Source organism: Quercus lobata, chromosome 10 (assembly GCF_001633185.2).
Source record: "Quercus lobata isolate SW786 chromosome 10, ValleyOak3.0 Primary Assembly, whole genome shotgun sequence".
NCBI lineage: Eukaryota > Viridiplantae > Streptophyta > Magnoliopsida > Fagales > Fagaceae > Quercus > Quercus lobata.
In genome coordinates, this window is record NC_044913.1 from 13,083,035 (window position 1) to 13,099,144 (window position 16,110).

Below are 16,110 nucleotides of genomic sequence, written 5' to 3' on the forward strand. Positions count from 1 at the left end.
AGCCAATTTTCAGTCAACTTAAGCTCTACTCTCACTCCCTCACCTGAAAGGGTAAAGAAGAGAGAAAGAAAGACGCGAATTGAGAGAGAAGCTTTATTTGAGGTGGGCTTTTTTTAATCTTTGGATGGTTGGTCACTTGGTCTGCAGCATGTAATTCATCCTAATGAAAATGAGAGAGAATGAGAAGGTTTTAAATGGGAGGGGAGCCAGACAAAGAGAAACTTTCGTGTTGGTTTTTTTTTTTTTTTTTTTTTTTTTTTTTTTTGGAGGGGGTGGGGTGGGGATACGGTACTTACGTAGCACTTAAAGTTGCCAAACCCACATATGTGGGTTACAAAACTTATTCATTAGTACTTCCCATGGGTCAATCAAAAAAAGGAAAAAAAACTACTTCCCATGGGCGAGACGAGAGCTTGTGTTTTTTGCAACCACATTTGTTTTTGTTTTTTTTTTTTTTTTCTCTGTTGCTTGCGAGCTCAGCTCTGTTGTGGTACCTACCACTCGGTTTGATTTCTGTGAAATTCTGAGAAAAAAAACAAGGTGTCAACCGTCGCCTTTGCCCCAGGTTAAGAAACGTTCATTTTGAGAGGATGGATCGAAACGGCCAAACCCCCCAAAATCCGGTGATTTCAAATAAAGGCATACGTGGAGCCGCAGAGGTTAGGAATTTCATACGTCTCTTCGCGATCCCTAGCCCTAACCAAAACTATTCCTATCGTACAGTTTCAATGCCTCTATCCCTTTGTTTTCAATTTACATAATTGATTGTTACTCGCATCTATTTTTCGTTAATTTATTGATTTTCTTTTTAAATCAGTTTCAACTCAAATGCCGCTGTGACTGATTGCTTAACGATCAGATTGAAAGCTTTAATTTCAAAAGCTGTTTATGGCCTATTCAACAGGTTTGGGTTCCAATGTTCTATCTCTCTATTTCTTTGTTTTTCAATTTGTTATGATGGTTGGATCAATTTTTCTTTAGTAATTGCTTTTTTATTTGCATTTTGTATTCTACAAGTTTCAGCTTAAAGGCGGCTGTGAATTTAGTGATCAGATTGAGGGATTCAATTTTGGAAGCTCTCTATCACCTACTGAACAGGTTGGGGTTCTAGGTTCAACCTCTCTATTCCTTCGTACTTCAATTTTTCAAATTTGATTGTTACTTGGATCAATTTTTATTTAATAATTGATTTTTTTGTCTTTTGTTTTCTATTTCAATTTAAATGCCCCTGTGAAATTAGCGATCAGATTGAAAGGTTTCAATTTTGGAAGCTCTATATCTCCTATTGAGAAGATTTGGGTTCTTGTATGATTATGTATTTATGTTTATGTATGTACGTATGTGTGCTTGTATAGCTCCTTGCACTTAGGTGTTAGCTTCTGGATATGCATAATTTGGGGATTATTTGGAAAGAGTAGTTTTGCTTCTTAATTAGGTCGATAATTATTGGTTGAAGTTGGAAGGCAATTAACTCTCTGTTTAGCGGCTATGAATAATTGAACTTTTTTTTTTTTTTTGGCTATCCATTTTCATTTTGCATTTGTTTTATATGAATTGGTTTTCTCAATTTAATGGTATGTTTTACTTATAGAGTTAGTCTTTTTCTTTTTCTTTTTTTTTTTGAGGGGGGGGGGGGGGGGAGGCAAAGTGGTAGTGTTGATGCAGCTATAGAAGATCAATTTGTTACTTCTTCAAAATTCTTCTAAGGGCCTACGTGTGAAGTTCCAATTAAAGTAAAAATCATTTGGTTTCAAAGGTTTAATTATATGTATCCTTAGGTTAAAATGATTCGATATGGGTTTTTATTTGACTAGTTATGGTCAATTTTGTACTTAAAGGCAAAACTGTAAAGTCTGTAATGAATACTATGCTTGAACTTTGTCCTTCATTTGCTATATTGAACTCCCAAGATGACTCTAAAGATAGAATTGATCTCCGTGCCAAAGGAAGAGTTTGCTGAATTCCTAGATCATCAAAAGCGAGTTGCTTCTTCCTTTGCTTCCACTCTAGGCCCAATCAGATAGTACTTGCCATTGTCTTTAATGTTCCACTTCTGATTAATGGGTCTTGAGGTCTATGAAAATAAAACTTAAGATATTTAAGATCTCCTAGAAAATCCATGAATCAACCAAACTCCAAAATATCCTTAATTCGTAGGAATTGCCGAAATTACAATTTTGCTCCTGAATGAAATTGACCATAACTTACTATATAATGGCCAAATAAAAAACTGATTGACCCAAAGACACATAACTGGACCTTTAAAATCACATGACTTTTAATTCAATTGGACTTCAAACATGGCCCCATAAAATAAAATAATAAATCTTGAATAGGCAAATTTGAAAAGTAGTAACATTTGATCTTCCATGGCTGCATCAGATAAGTTGGTTGGAACTGTTGTGTTGCTTTTCTAATTGCTGGGTTGTTGTGAGGAGTGTGGCTGGTTTCCTTGTGGGAATACTGGTTGTCTGTGGACTGTGTGTCAACCATTGTTTTGGTTGTTATTTATCTTTTAGTGTTTCTCATAGGAACCACATCTTATTCACTTGTTTACTTTCTTTGTCTTAATTGGGTGCTTATTAGAATCCAAGGAGGGTATACACTATACAGCCCAATTTTGTATTCCCCTCTGGTATGCTCTCTATTACTTTGATTCGTCTTAATGGGAGTTATTACGTGCAACTGACCCAAGTTGTTGAGGTTTTTCTTTTGGTAGCTAGAAGTTTACTTATCTAAATGATGAACTCCCTCCTACTATGGATCCTAAGTATGCTGATTGGAGGGTTTAGGATGCACAGATCAGAAATTGTTTGTGTAATAGTATGGAATCCAGAATATGATGTAGCCAGGTATTTTTGCCCACTACTAAACTTGTTCAGGAACAAGCCCAAGAGCTAAATTCTGGTGTCAATTATGAACGCTATTAATTTCTCTTTCTTTTCCTATACAACGCCAAGGTAAAGCCCTTACTCTTACCTATGAAAGCCATAAAACTCCGTATACTTTCTCTATCAAATAGTCATAAAAACTCTCATCAAACCCTGGCTAATTTTGAGTGCCTGACTCTATGTTCAACATTTCTGAATCCTAGATCCTCAAATCCTCTTAATCATTAACCCACCAGAAGCACCCAATTTATTCTACCTCTGGTTGTTCGATTTTCCTATTGTTTTGTTGCTTAGAAAATGGAAGAAATGAAGTATTACTTTGGAAAAGCTTAAATTCACTTATTCATGCTAGTTTTGATTTTAGGGGTAAAAGGCCATATTTTTAAATTTCAAATTCATGGGGAAGGGGGTATGTGTTATTTTGCTTGGTTGTTTTTAAACTGTTTGAAGATTTAAGAAAAGAGTTGTCCATTATCATTGTTGGTGCATATTCTAACTAGCATTTAAATTAGCAGGAAGTAAAGGGAAAAGGTATTTTTGTTTGATTGAATGGTGTTAGCGACAATTTTTTCTTAAGTTTAGCTTTTATTTGTATCTTACTCCTTACAATTATATGTTAATTATGACAGGTTTTTTCACTAGAAAGTTATGTTACTTTAGATTATGTAACCATAAAGTAGAGCATTTTTGTTTGGTGGGCTGCAAACTTTTATGATTATTCTCTGTTCTTTGCTAAATATGTAAGTTTTGCTTCTATTTTTTCCCCCACCAACTGAAATAAATTCAAATACTTCTAATCTTATAAATGATCCAAACAAGGGATTAAAAATCCTTGAATTGCAAAGTAATGAATTCCAAATTCCTTGATTGATCTGAAATCCAAATCCTAAATCTAGGTCCATGTTCCCAAACGCAACCTAAGGGTTGGGATCCTTAAGAATTTTATGTTAGCAAGGCCTGGTTGTGTTATTATTTTATAATATCTCAATGATGTTAGCCTTCTCTAAATTTAGACTAGAAAGCCTAAGCACTAGGTTTGTGCGTGTGTCTGTTAATTAGGAAATTCATCACTTCTAATACATACTTTGAATGCCAAGAGTCTTATAACTCTGTGGCATTGACGGGTCTCCTTTATGGGGAGAACCAGAGTTCAAATCTGCCTCCATACATTTTCTTTAGTATCTTTGAAATATACCTGCAGTTTTCCAAGGAAATCTCTACTTCAAATCTTTCTTTTGCTTTCAAGATTCTCAGAACCAAGATCACTTATAAGAAAAACCAGCAGAAACTTTCTTCCCATGCTTTCTTTAGAAAGCCCTTTATGACAGCCATTTTCTATGAACTAATTTTGTAGTAGATTTTTTTTTTTGGGGGGTGTATATTTTTCTCTTGAAATTCTCTCTTTGAGGAAATTTCAGCAAAGTTTGAGTCCATCTCACAGAAATCTCTTTTTTTTGAAGTATAGCCCTCCATTTATAGGGCATGAATTGGTAGTTAATTGAAAATTAACCTTCTTTCCTAGCCAATCCTATAGTTTTTAAATAATTCGATTGTTCTTTATCAAGTGAGTCTCTCATCCATTAGGACTATATCTTCTGATCAACTAACTGCTTGCAGCTGAGATCTACTTCATTTAGTCTGGTATTCAAAAGCCACAAATTAGGGGACTGGTTACAGTTAGGGCTTTGATTCCAGCTCGTCTCTGTAGCTTTGTGGAACCCAAAGTGGACTTATTTGGTTGCTGGAAAACCACTAGCTGTGAACTTCAAACAGGCCCATATCTGACATATTTTTGGGCCTTTCAGCCCTTTTAAAGTCCAATGTTGCATTTCTTAAACCGTTCCAGCTTTGGCCTTTTCTTAATTCTAATACTCCTTTTTTTTTTTGCGGGGTGGGGACTAGGGAGGATGGGATGGAATGGAATGGAATGAGAGAGAGTTTTCAGAATTCCCTTTTGAGAATTAGTAGAAAGAAATGGAATGCTGGTAGGAAATACTCATTCCATTCCATTTTCCTCCTAAACATTCCTTCCAAAAGTGGGAGGAACACTCATACATTTAATGAAAAGTGTAACATGCCCATTTTATCACTTCTTTTATAAAGTCCCAAACACACAAGAGAAAATACACTATATTCCATTCCATTCTTTTATTATCTATCCATTTTAGTGTTAAAGGACTTATTTAAATTGTTTTAGGCACACAACCCAAATAGAATGCATAAATAAATAAATTTGTGTGTTATCTATTAAGTAAGGTGATGGGATGGCGCTCCATCAAGTTTGATAGAGCATCACTTATTACTCATTTCAACATAGTACACTCTTTGAGCAATTTATCATATTTCTCATTGAAAAAATTAAACAAGGTCTAAATAAAGTTGTTTATTGGAATTTAGCTTGTCTAATTCTATAGTGAGAACAATATTTTGGATGCATGAAATATTTGAGACATATATAATCAATCCACTTTGTTTAGACTTTAGATTATTTAACGTAATGCCATTTGGAATAGTAGGTCTAAATGTGGATTGATATTGATCAAGAAAGTCATAAATTCAAGTGGATTAGACTAGGTTAAGGCCTTGACAATTTACCATCCTTCATCCTTGGACTAGTTGACATGTGCCTTGTAGACCTTTAAAAAAGCTTGAATTGATTGTAGCATTGGACTCCCCGATACTCATTCCCATTTCAAAAAAAAAAAAAAATTAATTTTTTTCAATTGATAAATTACGTACGCATCTAGTCTGTCTTGAACCCAATACCTCATTCTTCATCCCATATTATAGGAGGAGGAAATGCCATTTGAGGTAGAGCTCATTGGCCATTTTTGTATCAGCTGTAAAATTCAACTATAGCCACAGCTAGTCCAAGAATTTCCCTTGCATGTAAGGGCAATTTTATTTATTTATTTTTTTTTTTCCTTACAATGTGGTGAACTGGGGATGGAGGGATTTGAACCCAAGTTCTCTTGGACAATGCCTTTGAACCACAAGACTTTTAGCATGGAAGAAGTAATTTTAATAGTTTTAAAAAGTTATTTATTGAGTAGAGGTAATTTAATAGTTTTTAAAAGTTGTTTATCCAGCAAATTAATCTGGTTCACACATGTTGTATGCAAAAGTTATGGGGTGTCATATTTCTTAGACACGACGAGATGAATCATAAGTCCAACCCATTTGATACATCTATAAACATAAAATGTGGATATCTTCTACATTGGGGTTAAATTAAGATAGAATGATTTATATCTTTGTTTATTTTTGAATATGAACTTTGTCTATGTCTGTGCTTAGTATCACGTATTTTGTTCACAGCTACTAATAAGCTTGGAAAAAGAAGGATGATTGCATAAACTTAAGATTTAGTCACTTTATTATAAATGGATCCACTACAGATACAAGTTGGATCAACCCTTACCAGTGGTGTGCTACATCAGGCGCTGGATGTTTGAAAAGTGGGCAAGGGTTAGTTAGGGTGTTCTTTATAAAAGAGGCATTACATTAGTGCTTGGGTATAGTGAGAAATGAGCAAGAGTTCCTGCTGTGATTACGACGGTGACAATCATTCTAGTTTGCTGTAGGTTTTTTGGGTTTTGTTGGATTTGGATTATTTGGATTTGGGTTTTGTTGGAGGATCTCAGCGGTTGTAGTTGTTGTTGGTGACAGTTAATCTTGCCATTGATGGCGGTCGACTCGCTGTCGGTGGCTGTGTATTTGGTAATGGGTTTGTTGTAGGTATGAGGCTGGATTTGTTGGGTTTGTTTTGGATTGTGGTAGTGGTTGTTGGTTGGTTGGTGGCGGTCGATCGCAGCTGAAATCCTTCACCAACCTCGTCTAGCCAGACAAAATGCTATGGCCTGAAACATCAGTTGACTTGAAATCCTTCTCTTCCATCAACATTTCAATCAATTTGTACATGATTTTCGTCTCAATGCATCCCTCATTCAGAACATCCACCATTAATAAATCATTGCAGGTTGCATCAAGTTTGTTTTCGACTAGTGAGAGAGGTATGAGAGAGAGAAGAGGGAGGGTCTAATAGAGATTAAAAATAAATAACGGCGTTACAAGCTGTTTGTGTTTAGGGACCAAGTTGGTTAGTTTTGAAATATTTTGGATATGCTTGGCAAAAACCCAAACCTCTAGGATATTTACTGTATTTTAGCCAAATGAGGGGAAAAGGAGACATATTGGAGAGAGAAACCCAAGAATTAGGAGAGGAGGTTTGAAAGAAGACAAACAACTAGTGTTTAAAGATAAAATAATGGACAAGGTTTTTCTCTAAACTAGTTTAGAGAGAAATCCTTCAAAGTCTTCTTATATTTTTTTATTAGATGTGAATTTTGAAAATCTAACTATTAGATTGCATATTCTTTATGCTCTTAACATGCATATCAAATTTCGTTCAAATCGAATGTTATTTACTATTCGATCAATAAACTTATTTTTTATGTATAATTTTAGACCACAAAAAACTTAAAATTTAAACAATTGATTAATAACATGGAGATATAATAAAAACATGCAATCTAATGATTTGATTTTCAAAATTCACATCCAATAAAAAGATATAAAAGGAGTTTGAAGGATTTTTCTCTGAAATAGTTTGTAGATAATCCTTTTCCTAAAAGGATTAAAGAAGGCTAGTGAGGTCTAGAAGAAACTGTTTATAAGAAGTTGAATGAAATGACTAGTCATATTAAAAGAGAGTAAGAAGTATTTGGAGAATCTAAAAGGATGTGTGCAACAAACTAATGAGATTTAGTGGTGAAAAATGAGCAGCTTGAAGCAGCAGTTAGATGGAGTTAAAAAGGATAATAGTATGGTGAATGAAGTGAAGAAGTACATTAGGAGTATTGTATAATAGTTGGATACCTATTAAGTTAAAAGGGAAAATATTATAAGATAGCTGTAAGACTAGTTATAATCTATGGTATTGAATGTAAGACTATTAAGAAGCAACAAGTTCATAAAATAAGCGCTGGGCTAACTCGATACAATTTGAGGCCTAAGGTGAGAAACTTTTAGGTAAAATTTTTCTTACATGAGTTGGTTCAAGTTGAGTGAACAAAAGAAGGCAGTGGAAAATCTAAAATAACATTAATGGAGGTAGTAAAAATGACATAAATTAAGGAAGTGATAAAGAGTGTGATTTTGGATAACATAGAATGGCAGGAAAGAATGTGTGACCAACTTTGATTGGTCTGCTGAGCATCCCTAACCGATTCCAAAATTTTGAAGTAAGGATTTGGATGTTATTGTTGTTTACACTTCAACATCAATACTAAGGTTGTGGGAGTAACAATAAGTTTTATATCAGGCCTATGGTGACTTTAATTATTAGAAACTCACCATTGCACAGGCACACACACATATAAGGAGTGAAGTTTTAGAATTCTTGCTAAGACAAACTGCGCAAAGAGTATTTCTTCATGTTTGCACTCATTGTGGTAGATTTGGGAAAGAAACCTAATAAAGATGAAGGTATTTCCTTCTTTTTTCCCTTTAGAAGTTAAGTAGATTTTGTGGGATTTTGATTTTATTATGTTTGGAAGAAAAATTAATCTTAAAGCTAAAGGACTTCTTGTTTGCGTATGTGACAGTGATGAAGCACTCGGTTTCTTTGAAGCATTTCATGAGCTTCTTGCCTATCTCGTCTCATTTCTGGCTGCCTTAATTGGATTACACTTTCAAGTCTTGGGTGTCTCACCACTTGAAACACATTTTGCTATCATCTTGCTACTCATCATGGCTACAATCATCTATAGCATTGCGTATGTGGAGATAAAACTACTACCTCGAAATGCTGAACTCCCCTTATTCAGGTTCATTTGTCTGGTTTCTGGAATTATTGCCATTGAGCTACTTGTCGCAATAATCATTTCTCCCTTTTGGCTATTCATGGTTAATTTTTGTCCAATCCTGATCGTCGGGGTACTGCGTCATTCATACCAACAAATATATCAGTGTCTTTACTACATGGCTAATTTAGTACTCAATGCAATATGTAGTTTGTTTGACAAGATTTATCAATTAGTTTATAAGATATAAGACTGTCTCCTACAAAAATTCCAATAAACAGCTTCTCAAGCATTTTCTTCAAGAGAACCAGAAGACAATGCTATTCTGATCAAAGAAATTGTTTAAGTGACTTGTTATTGTTAATTGACATGAAGTAAACAAAATTTTTACTTTTCTGTTTGTGGAAGTTTCAATTTATGTACTATGTATTCAAAGTTAGGTTTATTATACTATATTCAGCATATGTTTTTATACTTTACTAAAGTTCTCACATCCAACTGCCTAGATAATAAATTTTGCTATTCAATTTTGCAAATTTCAACTAGATTATTAAGGTTAAAAGATTTTATGGAAAGTGAGTTTCCATTTTATTTTTAACTCCAAAAATTCATTAGTAAGTGAAACAAAACCAGACAGGCCAGAAAACTAGGACACCACATCTGATCCAACCATGGCAACCATATGAAAATACTACAAATTGACAAAACAGTTACCAAAGCTTAGACCAAAAACATGCTGCCACTTTAGCCATATTGATTGTGTCTCTCAAGATCTGGGAATGAACCCTTCTAACTGACATTTGCACACCTTGTGGTTCCTTGACAGGATACTGATGCTTGTGATTCCTTATTAAAAAAAATAAATTAAAAAATAAAAATTGGATGCTTGTGAATCCTTTCCTTAGTAGTAGAGTCAGCTGGTGATAGAGTTAAACTGATTGCAGTATCCTTTTGTGTTGCATTCCCAATAGTGGCATCTGCATGATCTGTCTGTGTCTTTGCACACATAAGCAGTTGCCCTCCATTTGTTTCTTTTGGAAATCAAAATGACATGCCATGACTATACTTGCCAATTCTGGATCCTTTTTCTGCTAACACCAGCATTGCATTGCAACTGCATACCTCACCACATTTATCATGATTCTCTAGTATTTCTGATAAAATAATGTTTGAAATCCATTTGGACCCAAGGGCCTTTGAGAGGGCATACAATACTTTTGCTATTGATCAGTGTCTAGGCACTGCATGTCTATTGCTTGAAGTTGACTCAAAATATGTTCTACAGAGAATTAATATGGATTCCACTAAAATGATCCACTACTCCTTGTTGATCCATTGATCATCTGCCATTTTGAGCCTTAAGATTCTGTTATTCAGTTTTCATTTGTTCACCAACATATGAAAATACTTGGTATTTCTCTCATCAACCACCAGCCTGATTGAGCTTTTTGAGTCTACATAATTTGCTCCCTTTCTAGTAACACTGAGATTTTTAAAGGGAATGCTATAGAATTCTTCTTTTTGCAGACCTTTCTTTTTGGATGAATAAGATATTTATCCAATACAGGAAACAGCTAAGCAAAAGAATTACCTCAGGAAATTGACCCCTAGGTGTACCTGCCTCTTCTAATCTTTGCATGCTCTCTAGCACTGCAACAGCAAGATTGTGTGCCTAAAAATTCCTTTGTTGGCCACTGTTACTGTTCTTCCTTCCTTCCCAAATTTCTTGAAAAACATATCTAATAGGAATTTGAATTTCCCATCAAATTTAATGAAATCCTCTGCAACTGCTTATGTGCTTAGTACTAGTCATGGACAGTATTCAGTTTTGAAGTAGATGGACCTTACTACAACTACACCATATTTAAAGGGAAGTGCAAATTAACCCTAGTAATTGGTCAAATGTGAGAATGGTTGTTCCCTAGACCACAAAGATCTCTTTGATTTGAGTAATTGAGTCCATGCAGGATTACAAGCAAAGTTCTCCAGTCTCTTTATAATCAATCTCTTAATACTGACTTCCCACATATGGCTCAGTGTGTCATGTTGTTTGTGTCTTATGAGAACTGAACTCAAGCGCAGTCGCACTTTGCATCTATATTACTATTTAAGGGGCTTCTCCTGTTTGGATTCCACATTTTTCATGCCTAAGATATCCTCATCATACCCATTTACAAGTTTTCAACTACCTGGGATAGATATGTAAATTAAAACTCCTACACTTTAAAACCACAAACTCACGTACGCTTTGCAGTTTCTATCTCACTTTCTCTCTCTCATTTTTCTTCAGCCTCCTTTCTTTTTCTTCAGATTAAAGACATTTACTGTCAGAGGCTTCAACAAATTTTCAGGTTCTATTTTTTGCAAGTTCCTCTTTATTTTCTTTTCTTTTGTTTATGATTGACTTTCTTTAAGTTCTACTTTTTTTTTTTCTTATATGTATCACGTTAACTCTTTTTTTTTAAATGTAATTTTGAAATAAATATTTCCTTCATATACTCTACCATTGTACTTCTTAATGAATTGTCATTTTATGTTGTAGGTATTGTCATTTTATGACTTCTCTTACCTCCTTTAATAGCCTTTGTTTACATTTTATTTAAAAAATTTGAATTGAAATAAAAATAGTTACATATAAATGATCAGTTACTACTTCCTTCTCCTTCCTCACTTCACTTCTTTCTTTTTTTTTTCCTTCTTCATTTTTTTTTTTTTACCATCATTGTTTATGTTTTTGGCGTTAAATTTTTTTATTTAGGTATGTAGCAACCTTTGAGTTCTACATTTTTTTAAATGTATCACGTTTAACTATCCTTTTTTTTTTCTTTTTCTTTTTTTAAATGTAATTAAAGTTTTTTTTTTTTTTAATATACTTGGTTTAACCCTAATTCTTTTATCTCTCTTAGGTTCACGTATGCACAAACTTTTTGGATTGCATTGAGGAGTCATTGGAATGGACACGTAAAATAGTAGGGTTAGACATGTAAAATTATCAATTTAAAGAGTCCTAAATTTTAGATAAATTTGACAAAACATTACCTACAAAATAGGAACACTTCTACTAACCCACTTATTCTAACACATGTTTCTAATATTATATTCTTAAAAAAAACCTCACGTTGAGTAAAAAAAAAAAACACAACTAAATAGTAAAATTTCTAATATTTTATTCTTAGAAAAAACCTCACGTTCAGTTAAAAAAAAAAAAAAAACCCTAATGAAATATCCTTAATTTAATAAACTTATCTTTATCTCTAAATCATAAGAAATGGTTTAAAATCTTAAATTGATAAAAATTGAAAACAAAAAACCTAATGAAAAAAGCCACGTTGTATCAAAAAAATTATCTACCACGTCTCTATTTTGAAAAAAAAAAAACTCTAGCCGACCCTTCTTTATTTTTCAAATTCAAAAAAAAATAAAAAATAAGCCTTAACACGTTTGAATTCCACTCCCACATTTTACTCCTAACAAATTGTTTGAATTCCACTCTCCTATGTTTTACTCCTAAGAAACTGCTTTACTATCAAATTTAAAAATTTTAACTTCTCTTTAATAACATGCACGCTAACGTTGGTTTGTTAATTAAAGTTTTTTTTTTTTTTTTTAAATACTTGGTTCCCTAATTCTTTTATCTCTCTTAGGTTCACGTATGCACAAACTTTTTGAATTGCATTGAGGAGTCATTGGAATGGACATGTAAAATAGTAGGGTTAGACATGTAAAATTATCAATTTAAAGAGTCCTAAATTTTAGATAAATTTGACAAAACATTACCTACAAAATAGGAACACTTCTACTAACCCACTTATTCTAACACATGTTTCTAATATTATATTCTTAAAAAAAACCTCACGTTGAGTAAAAAAAAAAAACACAACTAAATAGTAAAATTTCTAATATTTTATTCTTAGAAAAAACCTCACGTTCAGTTAAAAAAAAAAAAAAAACCCTAATGAAATATCCTTAATTTAATAAACTTATCTTTATCTCTAAATCATAAGAAATGGTTTAAAATCTTAAATTGATAAAAATTGAAAACAAAAAACCTAATGAAAAAAGCCACGTTGTATCAAAAAAATTATCTACCACGTTTCTATTTTGAAAAAAAAAAAAAAACCTTAGCACGTTTGAATTCCACTCCCACATTTTACTCCTAACAAATTGTTTGAATTCCACTCTCCCATGTTTTACTCCTAAGAAACTGCTTTACTATCAAATTTAAAAATTTTAACTTCCCTTTAACTTCTTTTGCTTATCCAGTTTTTATTTTATTTTATTTAAGTTTCATGTTATATCCTCCTTCCTTTTCATCTTCTTCTTCTTTTGGATATATCAAAAAAAAAAAAAAAACCGAATAGAATATTACTGCACTGGAATAACAAAAGACTTCATTACTTGACTTCCAAGATTATCCGGATAAGTATATAAGAAAATATTATTCTTTTACTTATAATGTTTTTTAGTTTTCTATTTCTTACATTCAATTGATGCTTTAAAATATTGTATCTGTTTTTGCTCTCAACGTGTCTTCTCTTGAGTTCCATTCATTGTTATCCAATTTTTAATGCCTCGGGTTGCAACCATTGTCATACAGAATATATGGTGAGTAGGGTTTCTTTTTTATTTATGTTGTAATAAATTTATTTTAGAATTTTTTTGAACAAAAATTTAAATGGATTTAATCTCAATTGCAAGCTAGGCAAGACCATGTGTGGTGCTGTTAGCAAATTATGGAACCCAATATGTAGAGCATTCCTCAAAATCCCATTAATTCTTTGATTTCATAAGGAAATCAATGGAACTCAATGGATGGTTGTGCCACTTGATCATTCCTTTGCTTGCACAATTTATTTGGTTTTATTTCGGATTGAACATTTGCATCTGTGGCCTCTATTCTACAACACCATTTTGTGCTTTGTGTGGAGCCCAGGTCTTACCATTTTTTTTTTCTTGCAGATGTTATGTACATGTGCAAAGAACATGAGGATATTAGCAAGATGGGAGAACAATTGACTGCCCTGGCTTTTGATCTAAGAGAGATGTATTTTTTTAAAAGTAAATATTATGTATTGTAAGTAGCTGACTTTTTTTTACCATTTATTCGTTTTATTGAGAAACTACCTTTTGATTGTGGACTTAGTAGAGGGCACAAACAAATTTTTGAAATCATTTTGTTTACATTTTACTAACTGAATGGCATATACCATTTTGTTTGATTATTTTCTTTCTTTCATTTTAGAATTCTTTTCATTTTTTATTTTTTATATTATTCCCTTTGTATTTTTTTATTTTTTGTCATTTGATAGTGCAAGTTAGCTAAGAGTGATATAGATAATTCTGAGTATATTTTAGTAACCATTAAATTTGATTGTCCAAACATTTTAGTAGGGAGATTGTGAAAAAGAAAAATATAAGGCGGATCAAAATTTTAGTAACAAATAAATTTTATGAAGCTTTAAAAAAAAAATTCCAAACAAAATGACTACAAACATATCAAAAGGAAAAACATTTTAGGTGGGTTTGTGGGAGACATGTAACGACAGTATAGGAAACCCACACATAATGTAGGAGAGAGGTTTCATGAGAATCTCTCATAAGATAATTTTCCTCTTTTCTTATTTATTCATTACATATAACCTTACAAAATTTATTAGCAAAAAACTAGCCTCAGCGCGTGCTCAGAGGCTCTTCTATTTTTTAGGTAAGGCGTTAATTTAGAGCATTTATTATAATATGGAATTATTACATTTTTCAATCACAAAAAAAAAAAAAAAAAAAAAAAAAAAAAAAAAAAACCTAGGGGTGTGATGAGTGTCATGTGTGGAGAAATAATTTTTCAATCATACTCCTAGATTTTTTTGTGATGAAAAATTATTGTGATTGGAAAATTAGTTCTCCACACATGATACTCATCACACCCCTAGGTTTTTTTTTTGTGATTGAAAAATGTAATAATTCCAAATTATAATAAATGCTCTAAATTAACTCCTTACCAAAAAAATAGAAGAGCCTCTGAGCATGCGCGTGAGCGCGTGCTCAGAGGCTAGTCCTATATAATCAACTTGCATATTTTGTCTGGAAAGCAAATAAATATGTTGTACATCTGTCCAAGTGTGCAACTATAACACCAGTAATCCTTTAAGAAGATGACATAAAATAATAATTAACATTCTTGCCGTTTGTAGGAAATGGAAATCGTAGCCTTTTTATAAGCTTTAATAAAATTCTCTCTAGAATCTCTTGGAGACCCAAGTTCTATGGTGAATCATAGTGCTGCAGATAGAAATTTTACAGCATCCTTTACATCCCTTTGTCACAAACAGTAAAGTAGCCAAACAAAAAAAGAGAATGAAGATGTTAATATATATATATATATATATATATATATAAAACAAAAGCCCTTCCATGAATTTCCCATTTCTCACTCAACTTTGGAACGTTACTTATTTCTTTTTTGGAATTAACGAATCAAATGATGTTTTTGCTATAATTTTTGCCTAAATTCTCCCTTTGAATTAAACATTTTCTTGCCATAATAGTTCAGTTCTTCCCGTAAGTATCAATGATAAAAGTCATATCCTACATGTAGAAATATAAGAAAGCATAGCAAACCTTCTCCTTCGAAAGAAATGATATTATCAAAACCAATGTCGAAACATAACATTCTTTGGAGATATCGAGATACAGTATTAGCAGTTGCATGAGACATCCAAAAAAACCCTTTAATTTTCAATCTTTATTCAGAATTTTCTCTTTTCTTTTTTAGGCAGGGAAGTTCTTTTCCCAATTGTTGTAACTTGTAAGCAACCAAGCATGACTTAGGACAAAAGAAATGGAATTAAGAAAGAAGAGTCGTAAATGAGTTATTCATCCAGAAAAACAAATACAGTTTACGGTGGTTTTATGAAATCAAATTTTGGTGCTAGTTTTTATTCAAGTAAAACTGAAAAAGAACTAAAATTAGAGCATAAAATTAAGACAAACTTCTTTGAAGAAACTCTATTATCAAGTTTGAGAATCAATCAGATTGTCAAACCTTATGAAAAAGATAAAATTTAAGATATAAAATAAAATAAAATAAATAGAAACTAATTGCCATGAGTGTCTTGACCTCTGTAGACTACTCTTTTCATAATAATCCATATCAACCATTGAGAGTTCAAAGTAGAAAGTGGCTTGGAATGATAAGCAAAAGCTTTAATTTACTAATTCTAAAGTGGGGTTTCTTGGTTATCTCCTTTTTCCCATCCAACAAAAAGTGAATTATCATATCATTATGCCATTACAAGAGCATCAAATCTACTATTTGATGACTAAAATTAATTGAAAAATTGTATGTGAACTGCAGCACCTCTTCATCTTGTTACAACTTCTAGTTATGAGCTCAAATACAGCTCATTTTTGAAGATCAT

The 16,110-nt window shown here is 32.5% G+C and overlaps 1 long non-coding RNA gene and 1 pseudogene across 4 annotated transcripts; one reads left to right on the forward strand and one right to left on the reverse strand.

Moving 5' to 3' along the window:
• The window catches only part of LOC115964361, a 52,988-nt pseudogene that overhangs the window by 17,542 nt on the left and 19,336 nt on the right, over window positions 1-16,110 (reverse strand).
• LOC115962756 lies at window positions 346-13,865 on the forward strand. Of its 4 annotated transcripts, XR_004085584.1 has the most exons (6): window positions 346-717; window positions 818-904; window positions 1,024-1,098; window positions 8,498-8,719; window positions 10,986-11,046; window positions 13,655-13,865. It is a non-coding gene; the product is annotated as an uncharacterized LOC115962756 (long non-coding RNA). The 4 variants fall into 4 exon arrangements; XR_004085582.1 differs by lacking the exons at window positions 10,986-11,046; window positions 13,655-13,865 and having other exon boundaries at window positions 1,018-1,098; window positions 8,498-10,978; XR_004085581.1 differs by lacking the exons at window positions 10,986-11,046; window positions 13,655-13,865 and having other exon boundaries at window positions 8,498-10,978.